Here is a 24,863-nt window from a genome sequence, read left to right as displayed (position 1 = left end):
TGATTCTTGCAGTCCCTGCCAAAGTAAGAATAACCCATTTTTTAGATTAGATTAGATTAGATTACATTAGATTAGACCCATTTATTCCTACTCATAATTTTCTATCTGTTAGCTTAACCATTACCTAATCAAAACTTATTTCAACAATGCTACCGATCCTGTACAGACTTCTTTCTCTAAGTCTGGTTTCTAGGCTCCTTCATAACCAAGCCATTTTTTTGTTGTGTAGTTTAAGGGGAAAATCCATTCCATGTTAACAGCTCACAATTTATTTTGTTCATTTGGGGGACTTCTGTGCGTCGCTGGCTGGCCAGTATTGATAGCCCATCCTTATTTGCCCTTGATAAGGTAGTGGTGAGCTGCCTTCTTGAATCGCTGCAATCCACCTGTTGTGGTTTGACCCACAATGCCGGTGGGGAGGGAATTCCAAGATTTTGACCCAATGACTGTGAAGGAACAGCGGTATATTTCCAAGTCAGGGTGGTGAATGGCTTAGAGGGGAACTTGCAGGTCTTTTATATCAAGTCTTGCTTGTTACAGTCAAGCACTTGCAGTGAAGGCTGACTGGGCCCATTAGCTTGCCCAAATGAACCAGCCATATGGTTTGACACCAGCAAATCTGACTGGGCCAAACAAGAAACTGAAAAGGAGTCTGAAATGAAAAGGGGCAATGTTGAAAGCATTCACAGAAAGATGAGCTCAGCGAAAAGGAATGGAAGGAAATGGAACTTAAAAGGTATGGATCCTGAGGAATGCATGGAACAACCTGGAATGTAGAGGGAATAATCACAATGATGGGTCAATTGGGAGAAAAAAGAGTGGGAGCTGCATATTCAGGCTGGAGAACCTGTGTGATATTTGTGTGCTGGGGAGTGAATAATGAGTAGGTGAACTGAACAAAGGGATAGTGTAAGTTTAAAGGTTATCAGAGGGACCTGGTTGTGAGTGGGATTGGGGAACAGCAAGAATTTGAAGGGAAACAGGAAAAGAATGGATATCCACAGGGGAGACTGAAGAAGGACAGAGGAGATGTCAGTGGGAAGAAGATAGTCCATAATTATGAAGTGATGGTATATTTCAGCAGAAGAGGGTAATGGTGAATGATTCAAAGGAAAAATTTACAACCAGTATCTTTCTCTAAATTGGTTTTCAAAATAAGGCCTCTCAAGGAATGCAGAGTGAATATGTGAAGGTCCCAAATCTGTTTGCACACATTCATGCTGAAGAACTAGAAAAAGAACCTGAAAAATACCAATGCATGGTCACTTAGTTAAGGGTTTTGCACTGCAAGGGAGCACTCACAGCAAAATAAGCGTATATAATCTCTTAATACTCCATATTCCAATATCGTAGCCATGTCTTATAGTTCATTAACCGTTGAGAAAGGCACGAAAGGATGGCCAGCAATGCTAATAGTGCTAGCTGGAGTTTGTTATCTATGCAGCCATGCAGGAGCATTCACAGGCATGTTTATCTAAAAAGTAAGGACATGGAGATAAAATGTTATGTAGGTTATAGATTTCAAGGTTGAAGGGCTGTATTGCATCAAGAGTTAGATTGGGCTAACTGCCACTTGCATAAAATGTAACTTAAAGATCAAGGCTACAAATATACACATGACTGAACCAGGAAGGGAAAGCTCATCAATGATCTTGGAAGATGCACTTCAGCACGTTCAGATAGCTGTAGGGTAAGCTTTCGTCCAAGTCATGGGCAGCCTGATATGGGTCTCAAGGGTAGATTGACTGTGTCAGGATCTCAAATGGAAAATAAACATCTCCTTCCTGATATTATTCACAGATCAGTACTTCCATGTTTCACCACCATAAGCCAGCAGCTATATTAGCCTTACTATGGTTAAAAAGAATAAGGATGAAGAGAGAGGGATGAAGGATAAACACAGAACCAGGGATAAGAGACTCAAGAGATTGCAGCTGTAACCAGATCTTCAGTGTCGAAAAGCAGAGTACTGATAGAGGGTGTGCCTAAGGTATTGCAGATGATCAAACAGTAGTGTCAGACATATTTTCACGTGACTAGAGAAGCTTTCACCTATATCCTGTCAATGGATATGTAGTTGCAAAGCTTGGGAGGCAGCACCTTGCCTGTGGTGCTGAAGATTACAGAACATTGACCTTACTACCCACTGACTCCTTTCAAACCACGACTGAAGACATGTGTAGCATCTCTTAATCAGCAGCCCAAAGTGTATTCTTGAGTTCACAAATTCTCTTTACAAGTCAGCAATGTAGTTTGGCCAGATCATCATAGGTTAAGGCATCCTTGGTGCCTGAACCATCAGATTTACAGTCAGCGTTGGGTTCCTTCAGGTTCAAAGGGCCATTGACTGCAAAATGTAGTGCTCAGAATTTTTCAGCAGCATCCAGTTAGAATCATAAACAGGAAGGGATTTCAGTCCCTTAATGTCCAGATCATTTGTAACCAAGAGCAGCAATTCCTGCAGATGTGCACCTGCAGTCCAGGGAGCTGTCATGAATCTTACATTCTGCGCAACTCCCAGGTTTCTCAAATGTTTGCTCCCCATATCATCTCCCCAGCTGGTCTGTGAGTGATAAGGGATGCTCTCGAAGACATGGTTAATTATCCTACTGTACAACCTTCAGACTAACGCCAAACTGTGCTACAATGCTGCCCATGCATCCACTAGGCTATCATTAGACAGACAATTGATATTCTGAAGATTGCCTGGACTGTTCAGGCAGAGAACTACAGTACTCTCTGGACAGGGTTACTGATTGTACAGAGTGCAGAAAATATTTCAGCTCAATGATAATCTGAGAACTTAGAAGAGAAAGAGAGATGGATCAGTCACCTGTCCGCTCAGACATGGAGGTCTGACGGAGATGCTGAGGGAGTGAAAACTGATGATGACGATGCTGAGAATGGCAATGGAGTAGATGGACTGTGCCTGGATTTGAGGGTGAATAGCTTTGCACTTTCATATACGGACCCTGAGAACAATGAGTAAAAAATGAGGTCTGCAGATGCTGGAGATCACAGCTGAAAATGTGTTGCTGGTCAAAGCACAGCAGGCCAGGCAGCATCTCAGGAATAGAGAATTCGACGTTTCGAGCATAAGCCCTTCATCAGGAATGAGAGAGAGTAGCCAAGCAGGCTAAGATAAAAGGTAGGGAGGAGGGACTTGGGGGAGGGGCGATGGAGGTGGGATAGATGAAAGGAGGTCAAGGTGAGGGTGATAGGCCGGAGTGGGGTGGGGGCGGAGAGGTCAGGAAGAAGATTGCAGGTTAGGAGGGCGGTGCTGAGTTGAGGGAACTGACTGAGACAAGGTGGGGGGAGGGGAAATGAGGAAACTGGAGAAATCTGAATTCATACCTTGTGGTTGGAGGGTTCCCAGGCGGAAGATGAGGCGCTCCTCCTCCAGCCGTCGTGTTGTTATGTTCTGCCGGTGGAGGAGTCCAAGGACCTGCATGTCCTCGGTGGAGTGGGAGGGAGAGTTAAAGTGTTGAGCCACGGGGTGGTTGGGTTGGTTGGTCCGGGCGTCCCTCAGGTGTTCTCTGAAGCGTTCCGCAAGTAAGCGGCCTGTCTCACCAATATAGAGGAGGCCACATCGGGTGCAGCGGATGCAGTAGATGATGTGTGTGGAGGTACAGGTGAACTTGTGGCGGATATGGAAGGATCCCTTGGGGCCTTGGAGGGAAGTGAGTGTGGAGGTGTGGGCGCAAGTTTTACATTTCCTGCGGTTGCAGGGGAAGCTGCTGGGGATGGAGGTTGGGTTGGTGGGGTGTGTGGATCTGACGAGGGAGTCACGAAGGGAGTGGTCCTTGCGGAACGCTGATAGGGGAGGGGAGGGAAATATATCCTTGGTGGTGGGGTCCGTTTGGAGGTGGCGGAAAGAACAATGAGCCAATTATAGTGGAGAGGTGGTCCTGCCCTCAAGGGAATGTATGGTTTATAACTTTAAGACTTTAACTTACTTTGTTTAGCATGAATTGAAAAATAATTTCTTCCCTTTACACCAATAACTCCTGTTCAGTTTTGTGGCCAGAGGGTCGGTACAGCATTATGCAGGATTGCAAGGAAACTAATCATCTCTGTCTGAGATTTTCACTTGTAAGGGGTATTCATCAATGCTGAGAAATGAAGTGCTAAACTATGCTGACTGATTCTCGAAACCCTGCCGTCTAGCTTAAAGTCTCACTACCTGAGGCTATGTTTCTCCAAGAGGATAACAGTGAATGAAAGCCTCAGTGCTCATCACACTGCTGCACATGATGTGCATGTGAGTATATGGTGATCAGCACCCTCAAAATGGTTTACAAGGAAAATATAACCGTCCGATGCCTTAACAGGAGTTTTGTACAAGGTGCTGTATTTACTTCAAATGAAATGTTGTCCAGAAGGTTGATATCCAAAGTGTCTTTAATGTTCTTTATTCTTTTTTCTCCCACCTTTGTGTCTTGGTGTCACCTTGGCAGCGGCATCTGAGCTTGAAGAAGCCTGCTGACTGCTTTACTACCTTATTTCAGAGAGCTTTAACAGGCATCCTCTGGTAATCCGGGATCTACAGGGATCCAGCTTGCTGGTGACCTCCTGCACAGGTACAGGCGCAACCTCTCCAGCCAAACCAGTTGGAGTGTTCCCATCCTCTGTTTGAGTAGATGCAAATCAACAAAGCATCACGTGATGTGTGTGCCTGTTCATCCTGAAGGCATGTTTTATTGTATCCTTTTCCCATGTACACTGGTGAAAAGCTATCAGATGTGCCCAGTCTCCCAGTTGTGATGTAAGCTGGTGATGTGTGAGCTGCTGAATGTTGTAGCTCCTTTTATGTTTTATGTGTGATTCCTGGCAGAATCAGTATTACTGTGTTGCAAGAGGTGCTACATTGGTAGCTGCAATGAATTTACAGACACTGGTTACACAGAGAATGTGATGGAGATGCCTGGCATCCAATATTATCTATGACATTCCTATGTTGATACCATTACAATCTAACTCATACGATATGAAGCATTGACTATACAATGGTACCTACCCTGGCAGGGTGCAGCAGGTCATTGATCCATTTATTGCCCTGGAGCTAAGTTCTCTTGAGTTCCACACAGGCACTGACATCTGCAACTCTGTCCATTTGTCTTCATGAGTCAGGATGGGCTTCTGTTGTCATTCACAGAATAAAGTTTTTCCCTTTCTTTTCTGGTCAGCGTTGCAGTACCCCAAGGTACATGGTGAAAGCCTAGTGGTGGTTTTTGCTGAGTTCTCTAGGGCTTGGTGAAGTGATGAGCTGAGGCTGATTACTCATCCTGTGTTGCAGTGAACGAATTGCTGTCTAGATGTCATGTCAATGTGGCACCTGCCTGCTGTAGTCCAGAAGGTCCTAGCACTGGTGGATAGGGGGCTACAGAAATTCCTGCCTGTAAAATTTGGCACCTTATCCAAGAATGCATAAGAATGCATTGAACTGACAAGTATGCAATTGTCTGAGTAAACCTGCCTCCCTCCTGAGCATGGTACCTCCCATTTTTAGATCCACTTCCACACAAGGTTCTGTCTTAAATGAGAGCTTCAGATTAAAGTTGCAGAGTTAAATTAGGCTCTGGAGCAGTATGAGTGTGCATGAAACCTGGGGCTGTTTGGTGAGGAATCAGTTAGAAGCCTCCATTATGATGTGCTGAAAATGTGTTGCTGGAAAAGCGCAGCAGGTCAGGCAGCATCCAAGGTCCCTACCTTTTATCTTAGCCTGCTTGGCACACTCTCCTCATTCCTGAAGAAGAGCTCATGTCCGAAACATCGATTCTCCTGCTCCTTGGATGCTGCCTGACCTGCTGCGCTTTTCCAGCAACACATTTTCAGCTCTGATCTCCAGCATCTGCAGTCCTCACTTTCCCCATCATGCTGTGAAATGGTAACAAGGAAGCATTTTGTGGCCTGCACACTTTGCCTGTCTATTTGATTTAGGGTAACGCTGGCTCTCTTTAACTTTGCGGATCTTCTAATCCCATTGTCACCCACTTCTTGCCAATAGTCTGGCCAACTCGTTTGTGCCTGAAATAATAAAGACACACCTTTTGTTGTTTTAGCTTCCACTAGTACCTCCACAACTCTATTTGCAAACTGAAGTTGCATCATCCTTTTCACGGCTCCTTTAAACAGGACCTTCCACTTTTAAACGATGCTGTCAACTTCCAGACGTGCAATATGTGTGATCCCCTCCTCAGGGTCTTATTGCTTTTTAAACCGCTTATTGAAAATGTCCCTGAAGCGTGTATGAAACTCAAGAAAGGAGGATGGGAGGGGTGGGGGTGTGGTTTTGAATTGAACTACAGATTCAGAACCTTCACTGACTGACGATTGAAGATTATTTAGATATCTGCAGGGGAATATTTCATTATCTAGAAACGACGAGGGCCAAGCAGGCAAATGCAAAGAAATAGGTGTTGCAAAAACAACTTTTGGGGAGGAAAGTCCAAGTTAAAGGTCACGGAATTGTTGTAAAACACACTGGATTCCGCTCTCCATTCATTACACTGCTAAGGCAAGCTATTTTAAGTTCTTTGTACGTGTTTATATGAACACCGAAGTTACTGCTCTGCCAGTGAAACTGTGCAGTAAATCGACAAAAAAAATCTAAAAGCAAACCAAGGCTGCTTAATGAAATATACCTGGGCGGGAGACAGAGCGGGTCATAATTTATTGCCACATTAGAAAAGTAGTAAAGTAGGTTTCCCCACTTTTGTTGCCAAGTTGTAACCTTGGCGTTCGCCACAAAAATAGGAAAATGATTTATCCCCCCCACCCCATAAATAGTGCTCAGTGGCAGCTCCAACACGCCTTTCAGATCGTCTGATCATCCTTTTGAGGAGTGTTCATATTACAGCCTGAGGGTGTAACATATACAAGTCTGTCTTTGTAACATGTTAGCAGATGGAGCTATTAAAGTTCAGCATAATGATTCGACGGAAATAGCCTTCATCTGATTTCTAAAGCTCGGGTGGAAACAAAACTTATTTAAGCCAAATCATTTTTCTAAAAAAAAGGAATGTTTCTAATTCGGTACAACCAAGAACAAAAGGCAATAAATCAGGAACCCTGCCCCCACCCGAGTTGGTTGTGAAAAATATTCCGAGCTAGTCTGTGAGAGTATGTTAGTGTGAGATTGGTTTCAGAAGGCTGACAGTAAAGGTGCAGAGATGGCCGGCCCGAAATGAAATCATTTCTCATGTACTGTACACATGAAAGCTCTGGCACACGAAGCCAGACAGGAGATGGCATGTTAGGGAGTGGAACATACCAACAGTACAACCAACAGAGGGGAACACATCAGCAGGAGCTTGGAAAATGCACCAATGAGTTCACCCGGCACAAATGTATGCGGGACTCCGAGCAGGGGAAAGGAGGAGAAACCACACGATATGACTAGTCTTAGTGTCTTTCCTAAAAGTGTTTAAAAACACACGTGAGCAGCAGCTTCCCCCCGGTTCTGTCCAACATATGTCTAATCACACCCGTAGACCGCATGTGTTCTGTTCCTACTGGACTATTAAAGATGTGGCTGTGAAGTTTGCAGCAGCTCCTGTAACTGTTCCTTGACTGAATACCGAAAGTGCTTGAGGAGGTGAGCCCCAATAAGCAGTTCTTTTCCTGGCATCCGGCGGCGAGTACTTTTACTGAAGGGGAGTGAGTGCTTGTTTTACTTTGACTCTTCGCTTTCTGTTTTACTGTGGGCTTCATGGAGCTAGTTTAATGTTACAGGGTGGTTAAAAAAAATCTTTGGGATATTGCTTGTACAATTGTAAACAGGCGGGACGGGGGTGGGAAGGAGAGAAAGTTATTTAGTGGAGATGCTGCTCTTTTAAAAGTATTAGTGTTGCCTGCGAAACTTTGCTGTTAGTGCATTCATTATCGGAATATTTATTGAATATATGTTACTCTTGATTGAGGAGGAGTTCTATATATTATTTCACAAACCGTACAACCTTAAAGAATCTGAGGGGCAAATGTTCCCTTTAGCTCTTAAACCTTGTCCTTCTTGTGGGTTCTGCTCTACCTCATCAATTCCAACCAGCCCCTAGAGGGTACAGTTGTATCATCCGACAGTATTTTTAGATTCACAGTCACCAAATGCATTTACTATGATCTTTATTTTCTATAACATTACTTTGCACTTTGATCCCGATCTATCTTCAAACGACATTTAAGAGTCTGTTAGGCTAGCTTCCTTCAATGCCGCAGGATACAATTTATGCGATTAGTCACTTCTGCTAAGGGACTACATGTGGCTTAATTTTTAAAGAATGCTAGTCATTTCCTTTCTGAGATTTCTGGGAATTAATTTTTTTTCCTTTTCTACAGATGAAAACAGCAATTGCTGCTTGGGACATTTTCAGGGCTGCAAGCTGTCTGTAAACCTTTGTATTTTAAATATCGTGTGTTCATCGCAGGGCTTTTAAATAACAACTGTTTGAAGTATTCATCTGTTCGTTTCAGCTAGTTATTGGAACGAGGAACCAGGTTTTTTTTCCCTCTGGGATTTGGGAAGGGGAGAAAATGCAACGAAGCTGAGTGTCAGACTACAATCATCCAACCTACCTTTAATTGTATTGAAATTCAGTGTTTAAATTGCTATGTTTGATTCTATTGGAGCCCGTGAGAAGTAAAATCCTATAAGATTCATTGTCAAATCTTCAAGTATCCAATAGAACCATACACAGTTTTGAATAGACAGTCCCACTGAACCTTTGATAAGGCTGGTGCATGTGTAGATATGTTGTAATTACTAATTAATTTAATGTGACTTTTTAATGACTTGATTCCTGCAACAAGAGAAAAGCTTGAAAAGAGAAAACAAGAGCGGCCTTTGCTTGCTGCAGAGCTTTTGACTTGCCTATTTAGACACTACAGGATGCCAACCTTTTTTTCCTAGTGTTCATGGATGTGTACAGAAGGGCACAGGAAATCTCTTTTCTCTCTATCTGCTGCATTGTAACAGTCAATTAAGCTGACTTTAATTCTACCTAGTAGTGCCTCTAGGGTGGTACTGCTGTTTTTAGAAAATAGTATGATAGTGCCACATATAGACTAAAGAGGAAGGTTAAGCTTTCCCTGAGAGTGACATTCTTTTTCAATCGAAATGCCTTGTAATGGGAGTTTATTTTGATCATGTGTCACAGATCTGAAGAAGTTGTACTGACTATCTTTTGAGATACGTTATTTTAAAGAATGGAGACTGTCAGTTACTGATGGACACAGTGTAACAAAGTCTTATTGCTGGTATTTCTTATAGTATATGATAAAGATAAAGTTCAATGAATTAAAAACACATTGATCAAGAATGTGAGTGGATTGAAAGTAGGGGCCTCAACTGATGGCTGCTTCACATGTGGTACTGCCTTGCTATGGTCATATGCATCAGGATTGTGTTGATAACTTAGTTTGATTTTGTTCATGTTTTTAAACACTATTAGGATGTTCTTTCTTTCATGATCATGTATCTAGAAGCCACAACTCTGATATTGTGTGCGGCTATTATTTTAGTGCGAGTGATTCTCATGTGAAATATTTAAATATAGATATAGTTGAACACTTTTAGCTTGCTTGGCTTGTTGTAACATGACTTCTGTAGAACAAACCATGAATGCCTGGAGCACTGCAGTTGCTTTTAGTTCTATCATGTTTAATTGTTTTCAAACCTTTTTAAATATTTTCTAAAAATCTCTAAATGAAAGCAGTATTTATGTCTGTAGTATTTCTCTTCACAGTGAAGTGACACATCACTGGGGGAGTTGGGGAATTGTAAGAAATTTAGAAGCAGTGTGTTGAATGTTTCAAAATAAACAGTTACTAGGGACCTTGATTTTTTTTATTATTGATTTTAGAAATGTTAAAAGCCATTGTGTTCTGAGTCGACTGCACCAGTTTTCCTGCTTATATGCTGCTGATTCCTTTACCAAATAATAATCACTTGGCAGTTCTTTAGAATTATTTTAATGTATTTCTAGATTTATGTGTGAATATTTCCTGTATAATCAGATTATGAACCAGATAAATTGTTTTAATGTTGGCTGAAGCTCTTAACATTGGAATCCACTTAATTTTTAATCAATCAACAGTAGATGTTGTTTGGACCAAATGGATGCATTACTTTCTCATACAGGTAGTACAACATAATTATATACATTATTTACTGGAAAATTACGTAAATGTGTCAGGAAGCTGTTTATAAAGTTTTGGAAAATTCCTGTTTGATTGTTTAGAGGGCACAGGTCATCTTTATTAGTTCAAATCTTATGCCCTGCTCCTTACACAACTTGTAATTATAGCCGTGACTTGGACAGGTGATGAAGGAACGGCGCTCCGAAAGCTAGTGTGCTTCCAATTAAACCTGTTGGACTATAACCTGGTGTTGTGTGATTTTTAACTTTGTAATTATAGAGCACCTCTTTTGAAGTAAATTATTGTAAGATGCTTGATGGGAGTGCATTTGAATTAAAATTTAACATTAATATCCCATGATTTCAAGATAGATGACCAAAAGCTTCAGTAATGAGATATGTTTTAAGGAGAGTTGTAAAGTGTGGTGCTTGAAAAGCACAGCAGGTCAGGCAGCAACTGAGGAACAGGAGAGTCGACATTTCAGGAATAAGCCCTTTATCATTCTTGATGCTGCCTGACCTGCTGTGCTTTTCCAGCACCACACTTTTTGACTCTGATGTCCAGCATCTGCAGTCCTCACCTCCCCCTATGTTCTAGAGAGAATCTGCCAGGAAGAAAGATCAACTAAAAAGTGCCAAGAGGGAATTCCACAGATTAAGATCTAGACAACTGAGGACTCTCAATGACGAATTGAATAAAATTAGGAATGTGCAAGAGGATAGAAATTGGAGGAGTGTGGATTTCTTGGTGAGTTGTGTTTCTGGAAGTAATTATAGAGATTGGGAAGAGTTATGGATAGGTCTGACATCTAGGACCAAATAAATTTAAGATTGATTTATTTCTGAAGAAGGAACCACTGTATGACAGTGATCAAAGGGGTGATAATTCAAAACAAATATTACTTGGGCAAATTTGTTTATGTAGAGGTGTTGTTGTGGTCCTAGCATTACATATACATTTTTCAAATGTGTGTCTTACAAGGTGAAGTTGTCAGTAGTCAATTCTAGGAAAGAGGGATTATAGTTAAGAAGTTGGGGTTATTCTCCTTGGAATAAAGGTGATCCTGTAGTGTTAAATCAAGACTATGACAAGCTAGATAAGGTAGACAAAGAAAAACTATCTTAGCCCCTAATGGTACAAGGATGAAGGGACTTGGGTTTCAGGTTTTGGCAGTGAGCTCACATGAACTCGATAGGATGAATGACATACCTCAGTGCAGTCATGACTCTATGAAAGACTACTTCTGGCTTTTCTATTGTTCATTTTTTTTAAACTATGGGAACACAAAATCCCATAAGAATTGGCTTTTTGAAACTTTAGCAAAAGAAAAATGCAGATGCTGGAATCCAGAGTAGGTCAGCAGGAGGCTAGAAGAGCACAGCAAGCCAGGCATAATTGAAAGGTGGAAAAGTCCAACATTTTGGGTGTAACCTTTCTCCAGGAATGGGGGTGCAGGTAAGGGGAGTTGCAGATAAAGGTGGGGTGTGTGATAGGCAAAGTAAGCCCCTGAGAAGGTGAGGATGTTATAGGCAGGGGCCCATCCTGTTTAAAAGGTTGACATTGCTAGTGGGTGCAAAAGATTTGCTTAAAATTTATGGATTTTAGAGGTAGTAGTTCTGTTTGCATATTAGGATAATCTTTTATGGTTTTGATAGTTTTTGCATAGCCAGTTGTTAGCAGACGGAGTCTCTGTAGCATTCCTCAAGTACTGCAGTCACACAGTATATGCTTTCTATACAGGTAGTACACGGACTTGGATTTCTCTGCTAATCCTTCTGCCTTCACTATTTTATGTTTGGTTATTTTTAATGCTTTGGGATGTTTTATTCAATTAGTGGTGCTATGCAAGCCATTTGTATTGATTATTAATGAGTGTTTAGAACACAACAAAAAATAGAAACTGAGTAGATTAGTAGATGAAAGTGTGTATGCACATATAGAAAGCAAATAAAAGAGACCAGAATAGACATATTCATGAAAGAAGGAATTGAGTGAATAAAGACAATGACAAATCTTCAATGGTGATACAGTCAACACGTATGGAGAGTGTGACGAAGTGGTGCAAGTGAAAAGACCAGCAAACAGATTAACTAAAACCTGGAGAATCAGAGAAGCAGCTATAAGAAGGGTAGGAAGAACAGTATTTATTTTTCTTGAGTTCTTTCATACTAACTCACATGCATAAAGTGTATAATTTATTAACTTAGTGCAGCAGTATGTTAGAAATGAATGAGAACAAGCATATCCTAATGAGAGTAATCTCTTGCTAAAATCTATGGTTCTTTGTTGAGACTGAACTAATCTCATCAGCATCTTGCTGTGCTGGTAAATCTGCTACTTAATGGATCTTTTTGTTAACATTGATTTTAATAGCCAAATCACAAAATGAAAGCATATAATCAAGTCAATTCACAACTTTCTCGAAGACTATCAACATTTGGTTGAGGAAGATAAAGACAAAGTTTTGACAATCATAGTAAATATAGTGCTTGTTCCTTTTTATGTATGAGAAAACTAACTTGACAACATCCAACAGTAGCTTAATGTTGAAGTGATAAATTATTTCAGATTCAAAATGTCCAGTCAACTGCTTGTTTAGACTTATATACTCAAACACTCAATCTATCAGGTACTATTTAAATTGTTAAAATCAGTAGGTGTTAGGCCATTTGAAAAGTAGTAAAAAGTGAATATTATGAATGTGAAATTTAAATCACCAAGTCTAGAATAACTAAGGCAGACAGGTTTATTACCTAGAAAGCACTAAGGGAACCAATATATTTTGTCTGTCTGACAGCTTTTGTATCATATTTATTCAAAATGGCTTTTAATTTTTGGGCTAAACTCCTTTTAAAATTCATTTTTAATACATTTTGTGCATTTCAAACTAGTATGATATGATTTGAATCCATGTACTTTGGATTTTTCATTGAGATCTATAAATTGATTTGATGATATCTCCAATACAGTCTACTGAAGTCCTCAAAGATTGTGATGGATTGCTTAATATTACACAACTTGACCTTACAAAACCAGAAATCATTTTTTTCAATTACCACAAAAGACAGTGAAACAGCAAGTAGATTACTAGAAAGGTACTTGTCTTGGGTAAGAGCGAGACTGTTTCATTGCACTTTTGTTGTTCTACCTGAATTGAGCTTCTGACCCCAAGTGCTTTACATCACAAAGATTGTCATCTTGTGCCTCTAAGATTGTCCTATCTGCTCATTTTGGTACCTGTGCTTCAATGCATCTGCTACTCATACACTCACTACTGCCTTCGCCATCTCTGGATTACTTCAATGTTTTCCAAGCCAGTTTGTCCTTCCACATCCTCCATAAACTTCACATTCATCAAAATGATGCTTCTTGTATCCCACTTTGCACCGTGTCCTACCTGGTCTTGCTGATTTTTTTTTCCCAACTCTGACTTGTACTTTAAGGTTGGCAACCTGCAGTTTGTGGCGTGCCACAAAGACCAGTGCTGTTTTCACCATTATTTATAATGTATGTCAATGATTTGGATGAAGGAATTGACTGCATTATCAGGAGGTTTACAGATGACAGGAAAATAGGTGGGAAGAAAGTGAGGACTGCAGATGCTGGAGATCAGAGCTGAAAATGTGTTGCTGGAAAAGCGCAGCAGGTCAGACAGCATCCAAGGGGCAGGAGAATCGACGTTTCGGGCATAAGCCCTTCTTCAGGAATGAGGAGGGTGTGCCAAGCAGGCTAAGATAAAAGGTAGGGAGGAGGGACTTGGGGGAGGGGCATTGGAAATGCACTAGGAGGAAGGAGGTTAAGGTGAGGGTGATAGGCCGGAGTGGGGGTGGGGGCGGAGAGGTCAGGAAGAAGATTGCAGGTTAGGAAGGTGGTGCTGAGTTCAAGGGTTGGGACTGAGACAAGGTGGGGGGAGGGGAAATGAGGAAACTGGAGAAATCTGAGTTCATCCCTTGTGGTTGGAGGATTCCTAGGCAGAAGATGAGTCGCTCTTCCTCCAGCCGTCATGTTGCTATGGTCTGGCGATGGAGGAGTCCAAGGACCTGCATATCCTTGGTGGAGTGGGAGGGAGAGTTAAAGTGTTGAGCCACGGGGTGGTTGGGTTGGTTGGTCCGGGAGTCCCAGAGGTGTTCTCTGAAACGTTCCGCAAGTAGGCGGCCTGTCTCCCCAATATAGAGGAGGCCGCATGGGGTGCAGTGGATGCAGTGAATGATGTGTGTGGAGGTGCAGGTGAAGTTGTGGTGGATATGGAAGGATCCCTTGGGGCCTTGGAGGGAAGGTGTGGGCGCAAGTTTTGCATTTCTTGCGGTTGCAGGGGAAGGTGCCGGGAGTGAAGGTTGGGTTGGTGGGGGGTGTGGACCTGACGAGGGATTCACGGAAGGAGTGGTCTTTTCGGAACGCTGATAGGGGAGGGGAAGGAAATATATCCCTGGTGGTGGGGTCCGTTTGGAGATGGCGGAAATGTCGACAGATGATATGATGTATATGGAGGTTGGGGGAGTGGTAGGTGAGGACCAGTGGGGTTCTGTCCTGGTGGCAATTGGAGGGTCGGGGCTCAAGGGTGGAGGAGCAGCAAGTGGAGGAGATGTGGTGGAGAGCATCGTCGATCACGTCTGGGGGGAAGTTGCGGTCTTTGAAAAAGGAGGCCATCTGTCTTGTTTGGTGTTGGAACTGGTCCTTCTGGGAGCAGATGCGGTGGAGACGAAGGAATTGGGAATATGGGATGGCGTTTTTAGAGAGGGCAGGGTGGGAGGAGATGTAGTCTAGGTAGCTGTGGGAGTCGGTCGGTTTATAGTAAATGTCCGTGTTGATTTGGTCGCCCGAGCTAGAAATGGAGAGGTAGGAAAGGGAGGGAGGAGTCTGAGACGGTTCAGGTAAATTTGAGGTCGGGGTGGAAGGTGTTGGTAAAGTGGATGAACTGTTCAACCTCCTCGTGGGAGCACAAGGCAGTGCCGATACAGTCATCGATGTAGCGGAGGAAAAGGTGGGGGGTGGTGCCAGTGTAGCTGCGGAAGATGGACTGTTCCACATATCCTACGAAGAGGCAGGCATAGCTGGTGCCCGTGCGGGTGCCCATGGCTACTCCTTTGGTTTGCAGGAAGTGGGAGGATTGGAAAGAGAAGTTGTCAGGTCCCTTGTCAGGGCCACACCCCCCCACCAACCCAACCTCCACTCCCAGCACCTTCCCCTGCAACCGCAAGAAATGCAAAACTTGCGCCCACACCTCCCCCCTTACTTCCCTCCAAGGCCCCAAGGGATCCTTCCATATCCACCACAAATTCGCCTGCACCTCCACACATATCATTTACTGCATCCACTGCACCCGATGTAGCCTCCTCTATATTGGGAGATAGGCCGCCTACTTGCGGAACGTTTCAGAGAACACCTCTGGGATACCCGGACCAACCAACCTAACCACCCAGTGGCTCAACGCTTCAATTCCCCCTCCCACTCCACCAAGGACATGCAGGTCCTTGGACTCCTCCATCGCCAGACCATAGCAACATGATGGCTGGAGGAAGAGCGACTCATCTTCCGCCTAGGAACCCTCCAACCACAAGGGATGAACTCAAATTTTTCCAGTTTCCTCATTTCCCCTCCCCCCACCTTGTCTCAGTCCCAACCCTCAAACTCAGCACCGCCTTCCTAACCTGCAATCTTCTTCCTGACCTCTCTGCCCCAACCCCACTCCGGCCTATCACCCTCACCTTAACCTCCTTCCACCGATCGCATTTCCAATGTGCTCCCCCAAGTCCCTCCTCCCTACCTTTTATCTTACCCTGCATGGCACACTCTCCTCATTCCTGAAGAAGGGCTCATGCCCGAAACGTCGATTCTCCTGCTCCTTGGATGCTGCCTGACCTGTTGCGCTTTTCCAACAACACCTTTTCAAATAGGTGGGAAGGCAAGTCATGAGGATGCTACAAAGTGTCTGTAGAGGGATTTAGTTAGGTTACGGAGTGTGCACAAACTTTGCAGATAGAATATGATGCGGCAAAATGTGACACTGTGCACTTCGGTAGGATGAACAGAAGAACTGAATATTAATCAAATGGGAAAAGACTGCAGAAAGCAGTAACGCCGTGGGATTTGTATGTCCTTGCAGCATCTAAGTTCACCAGGGAAGGCAAGTGGATGTTGACCTTTATATCAAAGGGAATGGAATATAATAATCATGAGGTCTTGTTTAAAACTATACAAGGCACCAGCCAGGTCATGCCTGGAATATGGTGAACAGTTTTGGCTCATTTACCTGAACAAAGATATTGGAGACAGTTCAGAGAAGTTTCACTAGGCTGGTTTGGAGGGTCTGACTTGAGGAGAAGTTGAGTAGGTTGGCTTGTGCTCATTGGAGTTTTGAAAAATGAATGGAGATCTTATTGAACCAAGAAGGTGGAGTTGAGGATTATCAGATTAGCTATGATCTCATTAAATGGCAGAACAAACTCGATGGGCTCAATGACCTACTTCTACTCCAAAATCTTATGGTATCTAAGGAGTGAAATTCTTCTATTTTTGCATTGGCCTCTGGGTAAAGCTTTAGCGGCTCCTCCTTTCAGGCCTGAATTAAAATGAAGTGGGACTCCATGACCTACCCATGGAAGGAGGAATGCTGCTGGCTTTGGAGCAGCTGTCCTCAGTTCTTACTAAAGGCTGACCACTCGGTGTCTGGGATATATCAGGACAGATAACTAACTCTTGTGCATTTCCATCACTTAATCTGAATTTTGAAAATGTATTTGAAAAGGTGCCACATCAAGGATTTCTACTCAAAATAAGAGCTATTGATGTCGGAAGTAACCTATTTACATGAATAGAGGATTGGTGGCCAACAAGCAAAAGAATGCGGATAAATGGATCATGTTCAGGTTGGCCAACCAACCAATGAAGTGCCACTGGGATCAGTGCTGGAGCTGCAACTATTTACCAGTCATATCAATGACTTGCATGAAGGGACGAATCATATGGTAGTTAAATTTCATGATGACACCAGCGTAGGCAGGAAAGTAGGTTGTCAAGAGCAGATAAAGGTCTGTAAAGTGTTTGAGAGCTGTTAAGTGAGTGGACAAAAATCTAGCAGATCCACTTTGGAAGGAAGAATAAAAAATAAGCTATTTAACTGGAGATTGATCACAACTTTACAGTACAGTGGGATCTGGGTCTCCTTGTACATGAATCACACAAGGTTAGTATGCAGGCAAAGCAAGTGATTTGGAAGAGGAATGGATTGTTGAATTTATAGAAATGGGAATCGAGTACAAAAGTAGGAAAACATTGCTTTGGTGTGGAAGGCTTTAGTGAGCCTGCATCAGGAAAACTGTACAGTTTTTTCTCCTTATTTCAAAGTTAGACTTGAACTAAAAGCATTTCAGGAAAGATTCCTGAAACAGATTACTGGATTGCTGTGTGAGGAAAGGTTGGGCCCATATCCATTGGCATTTAGAAGAATGAGAGGTGATCTTTTTGAAGCATGTAAGATCTTGTGAGGACTTGATGGGTGGATGCTGAGAAGATATTTCCCCCTTGTCTGGAACTGGAGGCAGATTCATGATCAAGGATGTCTACGGTTGTGGGGGTAGTCAGGAAAGTGATGTTGAAGCCACAATTCAATCAACCATGCTGTTATCAAAAAGTAGAACAGGTTCAAAGGCCAAATGGCATATTCCTGAAATTTTTGTATTCATAAAATTAATGCCAGGTTAGTCAGATTGAAATGACTTGAGTGACTGGTGTATTTCAAATTTTATTAAAGTGAGCCTTTTTGGAAGCATTATGTACTGTTCTTACTCTCTCTGCCATTGGTGATATGATCAAAATCTACATCAATTAGTGTTATGATGCAAGTGGTGGGCATCTTAATATTGACTGGCTTGATGCTCTCTTGCCACAACTGCTGACCCTTTCGGTGTGTGTCAACCCTCGCAAACTACTGTTCCCTACTTCTTCTTTACTTGTAAATGTTGGTTTCATGAGCGCATTATAGGATAGCCTGCTATCTTGCAGAGTTCACAGATTTAATTCAGGTCTTCAACATATTAACAGGAAAAAACAGGGTAGATAGAGAGAAGTTACTTCCACTGGTTGAAGATTGTAGAACCAAGGGACATGGTCGAAAAATTAGGGCCAGGCCATTCAGGAGAGATGTCAGAAAGCAAAGCGTAGTAGACGTCTGAAACTCTTCCTCAAACAGTGATAGTTTTAAATTCAGTTGTTAAATTTAAATCTGAAATAGACAAATGTTTTATTAATCAAGGGATGTGGACCCAAGGTGTATGGAGTTAGGCCACAGATCAGCCATGATATTATAGAATGGTAAAGCAGGCTTGAGGGACTGAATGGCCTACTCTTGTTCCTATTTTACTCTGATGTTCTCACACCGCGAAGATATTTAGCAGCTACCAAAACAACTTGAGGCTTCTCCTTTCGAAGTTGCTGCAGGCCTGTAAAACTTGCAGCAACCTAACAATTCATAAACTGAATGGCAAACTCCCAGTAATTGATGTTCCTAACCTTGTGGACACACTGGGAATGTTGGAATTAATCTGAGCCCTGGAAATTAAACCAGGGTTGGTTCATATCTTGTTGGGCAGGATTGACTTGTACCCTGCCATAATTCCACTCTGGTTTTGACCCAAGTGGCAAATTCAGATTGTGGATTGATTAATGTCAGTACAATAATAAGAATACAGTTTTTAGTTGAGTTCTAAATTCAATGATAACCCAAAATTTAAAGCTTAAAAGATTCTATGGATGAGTCCTGGGTTAAACTGCAATCCTGTGGTAATTCTGAGATATGTATTACTTTGGCATGTTTCAATAAAACACCATTTTTTTTCCCCCGGTTTTCAATGCTGCTGACAGAATTTCCGGTCCATTTTTTAGGTCAGTAGGCTGCAGATGGAAAGTTCTTGCCCTAGGCCTGCTGCACGGTGGCTCAGTGGTTAGCAGTGCTACCTTCCAGTGCCAGGGACCGGTTTGATTCCATCCTTGGTTAACTGTCTGTGTGGAGTTTGTGCACACCTCCTCCTGGTGCTCCAGTTTCCTGCCATAGTCCAAAGATGTGCAGGTTAGGTGGATTGGCCATGCCAAATTGGCTGTAGTATCCAGGAGTGAGAGTCGAGTGTGCGGTGCTGGTAAAGCACAGCAGGTCAGGAAACATCCAAGGAGCAAGAGAATCAACGTTTCGGGCAAGAACCTTTCATCAGGAAATGATGGATTAAAATCCACCTTTTTCCTGATGAAGGGCTTTGAATGAAACGTTGATTCTCCTGCTTCTTGGATGCTGCCTGACCTGCTGTGCTTTTCCAGCAGCACGCTCTTGACTCTGATCTCCAGCATCTACAGTGCTCACTTTCTCCCAGTATCCAGAAGTGTGCAGACTGAGTAGATTAGCTTGAGGCTCTTTTGGAAATTGGCAGATACGATATTGTGGGGATAACTGAGATGTGGCTTCAAGTGGACAGGGTCTGGGAAATGAATACTCAAGGCTGCACGTGCTATCGTAAGGACAGACTGACGGGCAGAGGAAGTGGGGTGGCCATGTTGGTAAGGGATGATATTCAGTCCCTTGCACGGGGGGACCTAGAATCAGGGGATGTAGAGTCAGTGTGGGTAGAGCTGAGAATTACTAAGGGTAAAAAGACCCTCTTAGGAGTTATCTACAGGCCCCCAAACAGTAGTCTGGATGTCGGATAGAAGTTAAATAAGGAGCTGAAATTTGCCTGTCGCAAAGATGTTACTACAGTTGTTATGGGGGATTTTAACATGCAGGTAGACTGGGAGAATCAGGATAGTATTGGACCTCAAGAAAGAGACTTTGTAGAGTGCCTCAGAGATGGATTCTTAGAACAGCTGGTGCTGGAGCCAACCAGGGAGAAGGTAATTCTGGATCTGGTGTTGTGCAATGAAACAGAATTGGTCAGGGACCTCGAAGTGAAGGAGCCATTGGGAAGTAGTGACCATCATACAATAAGCTTCAATCTGCAATTTGAGAGTGAGAGGGTACAATCGGAAGTGACAATATTTCTGTTGAATAAAGGGAACTATGGAGCTATGAGGGAGGACCTGGCCAAAGTTCAGTGGTGCAGTACCTTAGCAGGGATGACAGTGGAGGAACAATGGTGGATATTTCTGTGTATAATACAGAAGTTGCAGGATCAGTTCATTCCAAAAAGGAAGAAAGATCCTAGGAGGAGGCATGGGCGGCCGTGGCTGATGAGGGAAGTTAAGAAACATATAAAGTTAAAAGAGAAAAAGTATAACATAGCAAAGATAAGTGGGAAAACGGAGGACTGGGAAGTTTTAAAGAACAACAGAGGATTACTAAGAAGGAAATACGCAGAGAAAAAGTGAGGTACGAAGGTAAACTGGCCAATAATATAAAGGAGGATAGTAAAAGTTTTTTTAGGTATGTGAAAGGCAAAAAAATGGTTAAGACTAAAATTGAGCCCTTGAAGAGACAAACAGGGGAGTATATTACGGGGAACAAAGAAATGGCAGAAGAATTGAATTGGTACTTCAGACCTGTGTTCACTGGGGAAGACACAAGCAATCTCCCTGAGGTAACAGTGGCTGAAGGACCTGAACTTAAGGGAATTTATATTTGCCAGGAATTGGTGTTGGAGAGACTGTTAGGTCTGAAGGTTGATAAGTCACTGGGGCCTGATGGTTTACATCCCAAGGTACTGAAGGAGGTGGCTCGAGAAATCGTGGATGCGTTGGTGATTATTTTCCAGAGTTCTATAGATTCGGGATCAGTTCCTGTGGATTGGAGGGTGGCTAATATTGTACTACTTCTTAAGAAAGGTGGGAGTGAGAAAACAGGAGATTATAGACCAGTTAGTCTGACCTCAGTGGTGGGAAAGATGCTGGAGTCTATTACAAAGGATGAAATTACGACACATCTGGATAATAGTAACAGGATAGGACAGAGTCAGCATGGATTTATGAAGGCGAAATCATGCTTGACTAATCTTCCGGAATTTTTTGAGGATGTAACTCTGAAGATGGACAAGGGAGATCCAGTAGATGTAGTGTACCTGGACTTTCAGAAAGCTTTTGATAAAGTCCCACATAGGAGGTTAGTGAGCAAACTTAGGGTGCATGGTATTGGGGGCAAAGTACTAACTTGGACTGAAAGTTGATTGGCTGACAGGAAACAAAGAGTAGTGATAAACGGCTCCATTTTAGAATGGCAGGCAGTGACCAGTGGGGTACCGCAGGGATCAATACTAGGATCGCAGCTTTTTACAATATATATTAATGATATAGAAGATGACATTAGCAAATTTGCTGATGATACTAAGCTGGGTGGCAGGGTGAAATGTGATGAGGATGTTAGGAGATTACAAGATGACCTGGACAAGTTAGGTGAGTGGGCAGTTGCATGGCAGATGTAGTTTAATGTGGATAAATGTATGGTTATCCACTTTGGTGGCAAGAACAGGATAGCAGATTACTATCTAAATGGAATCAATTTAGGTAAAGGGGCAGTACAAAGAGATCTGGGTGTTCTTGTACACTAGTCAATGAAGGTAAAAATGCAGGTACAGCAGGTAGTGAAGAAGGCTAATAGCATGCTGGCCTTCATAACAAGAGGGATTGAGTATAGAAGCAAAGAGGTTCTTCTGCAGGTGTACAGGGCCCTGGTGAGACCACACCTGGAGTACTGTGTGCAGTTCTGGTCTCCAAATTTGAGGAAAGACATTCTGGCTATTGAGGGAGTGCAGCATAGGTTCACGAGGTCAATTCCTGGAATGGCTGGATTACCTTACACTGAAAGACTGGAGCGACTGGGCTTGTATACCTTTGGGTTTAGAAGACTGAAAGGGGATCTGATTGAGACATATAAGGTTATGAAAGGATTGGACACTCTGGCAGCAGGAAACATGTTTCCGCTGATGGGTGAGTGCCAAACCAGAGGACGCAGCTTAAAAATACGGGGTAGACCATTTAGGACAGAGATGAGGAGAAACTTCTTCACCCAGAGAGTGGTGGCTGTGTGGAATGTTCTGTCACAAAGGGCAGTGGAGGCCCAGTCTCTGGATTCATTTAAGAAAGAGTTGGATAGAGCTCTCAAGGACAGTGGAATCAAGGGTTATGGAGATAAGGCATGAACAGGATACTGATTAAGGATGATCAGCTTTGATCATATTGAATGGTGGTGCAGGCTTGAAGGGCAGAATGGCCTACTCCTGCACCTATTGTCCATGTCTATAATCTGTAATTAACAGGGTTACAGGGGTCAGCCGAGATGGGTTGAATAGCCTGGAGAGATTCTATGAACATCATGTGATCCAGCCAGAATCTGGACTGGGTGGACCCAGAGTGTGGCAGCAGAACAGATCAGTTTTGTGGAATCCAATGAACTACTCGTGCCTCACTTGAGCCCACTCTCCCTAAAATAACACAGTATTTAACTATTTAACTGCACTTTGATAGGATTATTATACAGTAGAGCCAAAAAATGTGGTGCTGGAAAAGCACAGCCAGGCAGGCAACATCCAAGGAGCAGGAGAGTCGACGTTTGGAGCATAAGTCCTTCATCAGGAATGAGGTGGTGGTCCAAAGGAGCTGAGAGATAAGTGGGAGGGGGGTGGAGAGTGGGTGGCGGTGGCGGGACTGGGGGCAAGGTTGCTGGTGATACGATATGTAGATGGAGGTGGAGGTTGATGGTGATAAGTGGGAAAGCAGGTGGACAGGGTGGACAGTTCAAGAGGGCAGTGTTGAGTTGGCTCTGGGATAGGTAGGGAGAGGGGAAATGAAGAAACTGGTGAAATCTACAAGATGAGGTGTACTTCCTCCAGGTGTTGGGTGGCTAGAGTTCGGCGGTGGAGGAGGCCTGGACTTGCATGACCTTGGCAAGGTGGGAGGGGGAGTTAGTGTTTGGCAACAGGGCAGTGGAGGAAGACTGCCTCATTTTCTGCCTTGGGACCCTTCAATCACATGGGATCAATGGTAGACTTCACGGTTTCTTCATTTCTCCTGCCCCCATCTTATCCCAGAGCCAACCTCCCAACTTAGCACCAGCCTCTTGTACTGTCCTACTTTCCACCTTCCTTCCCACCTATTCCCCTCCACCCACTTTTCCGACCTATCTCCATCACCCTATTACCTCCATCTAACTATTGCATCCCCAGCTCTATCTTCCCCTCAGTCCCACCCCCTTCCCATTTATCTCTCAGCCCCCTTGGGCCACCCCTTCATTCCTGATGGAGAGTTTATGCTTGAAACTTCGACTCTCCTGCTCCTCTCATGCTCGCTGATCAGCTGTGCTTTTCCAGCACCATATTTTTCGCTTCTGATCTAATCCAAGATGGAGGACAGGAAACATTTCTGGCTGTAACAGGCTGTTCGTTTTTTGAGATATTTTAGGTATTGGAGGTGATCTCCTTGAATTCTAGGAGTAGCAATTACTGTTTTGGAAGTTTGGAGAAACAAGTAGTGAAAACAACAGCACTTCTAAAGGGAGAGGAATAGACAAAGGCAGCACATGGTAGGTCAGTGCAGGAGAAAGAGGGAAAGGAACCCCCACTGATAACCGAAACAACAATGAACCTGCACAGTTACTGTCTTTGCTGTTTGAATTCATGTATCGCTGGACATCTGAGTGCATTTGGGAAAATTAACAAACAGTGAAATTCACAACTAATCTTGGAGGAACCTGTTTGGGAGAGGTCACAGCACAGAAACAGATGAATATTTTTAGGTGGGGCCTTACAGAAAGTCTGCATTAATGAGTAGAGTGGGTTCTTTCTTGATTGTGTTTTATTGAGATATGTCTCTTGATTAAACTTAAAAATATAAACCATTAGTATTAAGTTAGCCTGGAGCAGTGTTTTATTGAGGAATAAGACTGTGCTATTTTCTGGATCTGCAGACTGGAAGAAGCAAAATGTAGAGTGATATGCTTTTCTTGTCAGATGTGGGAGGTTAGGGAGAGTTTACGGGTTACTGAGGATTATATCTGTAATAAATGCTGTTGGTTGCGAATCCTATAGGATTGAATGGATCTGTTGGAGAGACCGTTAGAGGCAATGAGAAATTTACAAGACCAAGGGGATGTGATGGATGGCGGTTATCGGAAGGGAGAAAAGTTTCAGATACAGTCACATAAATGGGTTAACTCCAGGAAAAGTAAGAGAGGTAGACAGGTAGTGCAGGAATCTTCTGTGGCGATCCACATTTCAAACAAGTAGCTGTTTTGGGAAATATAGGGGGTGATGAATTCTCAGGGGAACATGGCAAGAACAGCCAAGGGTCTGGTATGGAGATTGGCTCTAATGCAATGAGGGTTATGTTGAGTTCCAAGCGATCTATTGTGTTAGGGGACTCTCTCAGCCAAGGCACAGACAGACGTTTCTGTGGCCAGCAGCAAAGAATCAGAATGGTGTGTTGTTTCCCTGGTGCCAGGATCAAGGATGTCTCCGAGAAGGTGCAGAATGTTCTCACAGGGGAGAGGGCCCAGCCGGTGGTCATTGTACACATTGGAACCAATGACAAAGGAAAGGAAAAGGATGCGATTCTGAAAGGAAAATATGGAGTTCAGCATAAATTTTAAAAAGGAGATCCTCGAGAGTAGTAATATCTGGATTGCTCCCGGTGCTCTGAGCTAGTGAGGGTAGGAATAGGAGGATGGAACAGATGAACGCATGGCTGAGGAGCTGGTGTATGGGAAAAGGATTCACATTTTTGGATCATTGGAATCTCTTCTAGAGTAAAAGTGACCTGTA

At 43.2% G+C, this 24,863-nt stretch overlaps 1 protein-coding gene across 2 annotated transcripts in view; it reads left to right on the top strand.

The window, feature by feature from the left end:
- Positions 1-7,065: 7,065 nt before the first annotated feature.
- Positions 7,066-24,863, top strand: part of frmd6 (FERM domain containing 6) — a 131,188-nt gene continuing 113,390 nt past the window's right edge. The window contains exon 1 of one of the 2 annotated variants that reach the window (XM_060829180.1): positions 7,066-7,597. The gene's annotated coding sequence lies outside the window, so the exon portion shown is untranslated. Of the gene's footprint in view, positions 7,660-24,863 lie in introns of both variants that reach the window. The other variant, XM_060829181.1, reaches the window with a different exon arrangement.

This window comes from Hemiscyllium ocellatum, chromosome 8, assembly GCF_020745735.1.
Source record: "Hemiscyllium ocellatum isolate sHemOce1 chromosome 8, sHemOce1.pat.X.cur, whole genome shotgun sequence".
Taxonomy (NCBI): domain Eukaryota; kingdom Metazoa; phylum Chordata; class Chondrichthyes; order Orectolobiformes; family Hemiscylliidae; genus Hemiscyllium; species Hemiscyllium ocellatum.
This window is presented reverse-complemented; position numbering and strand designations above follow the sequence as displayed.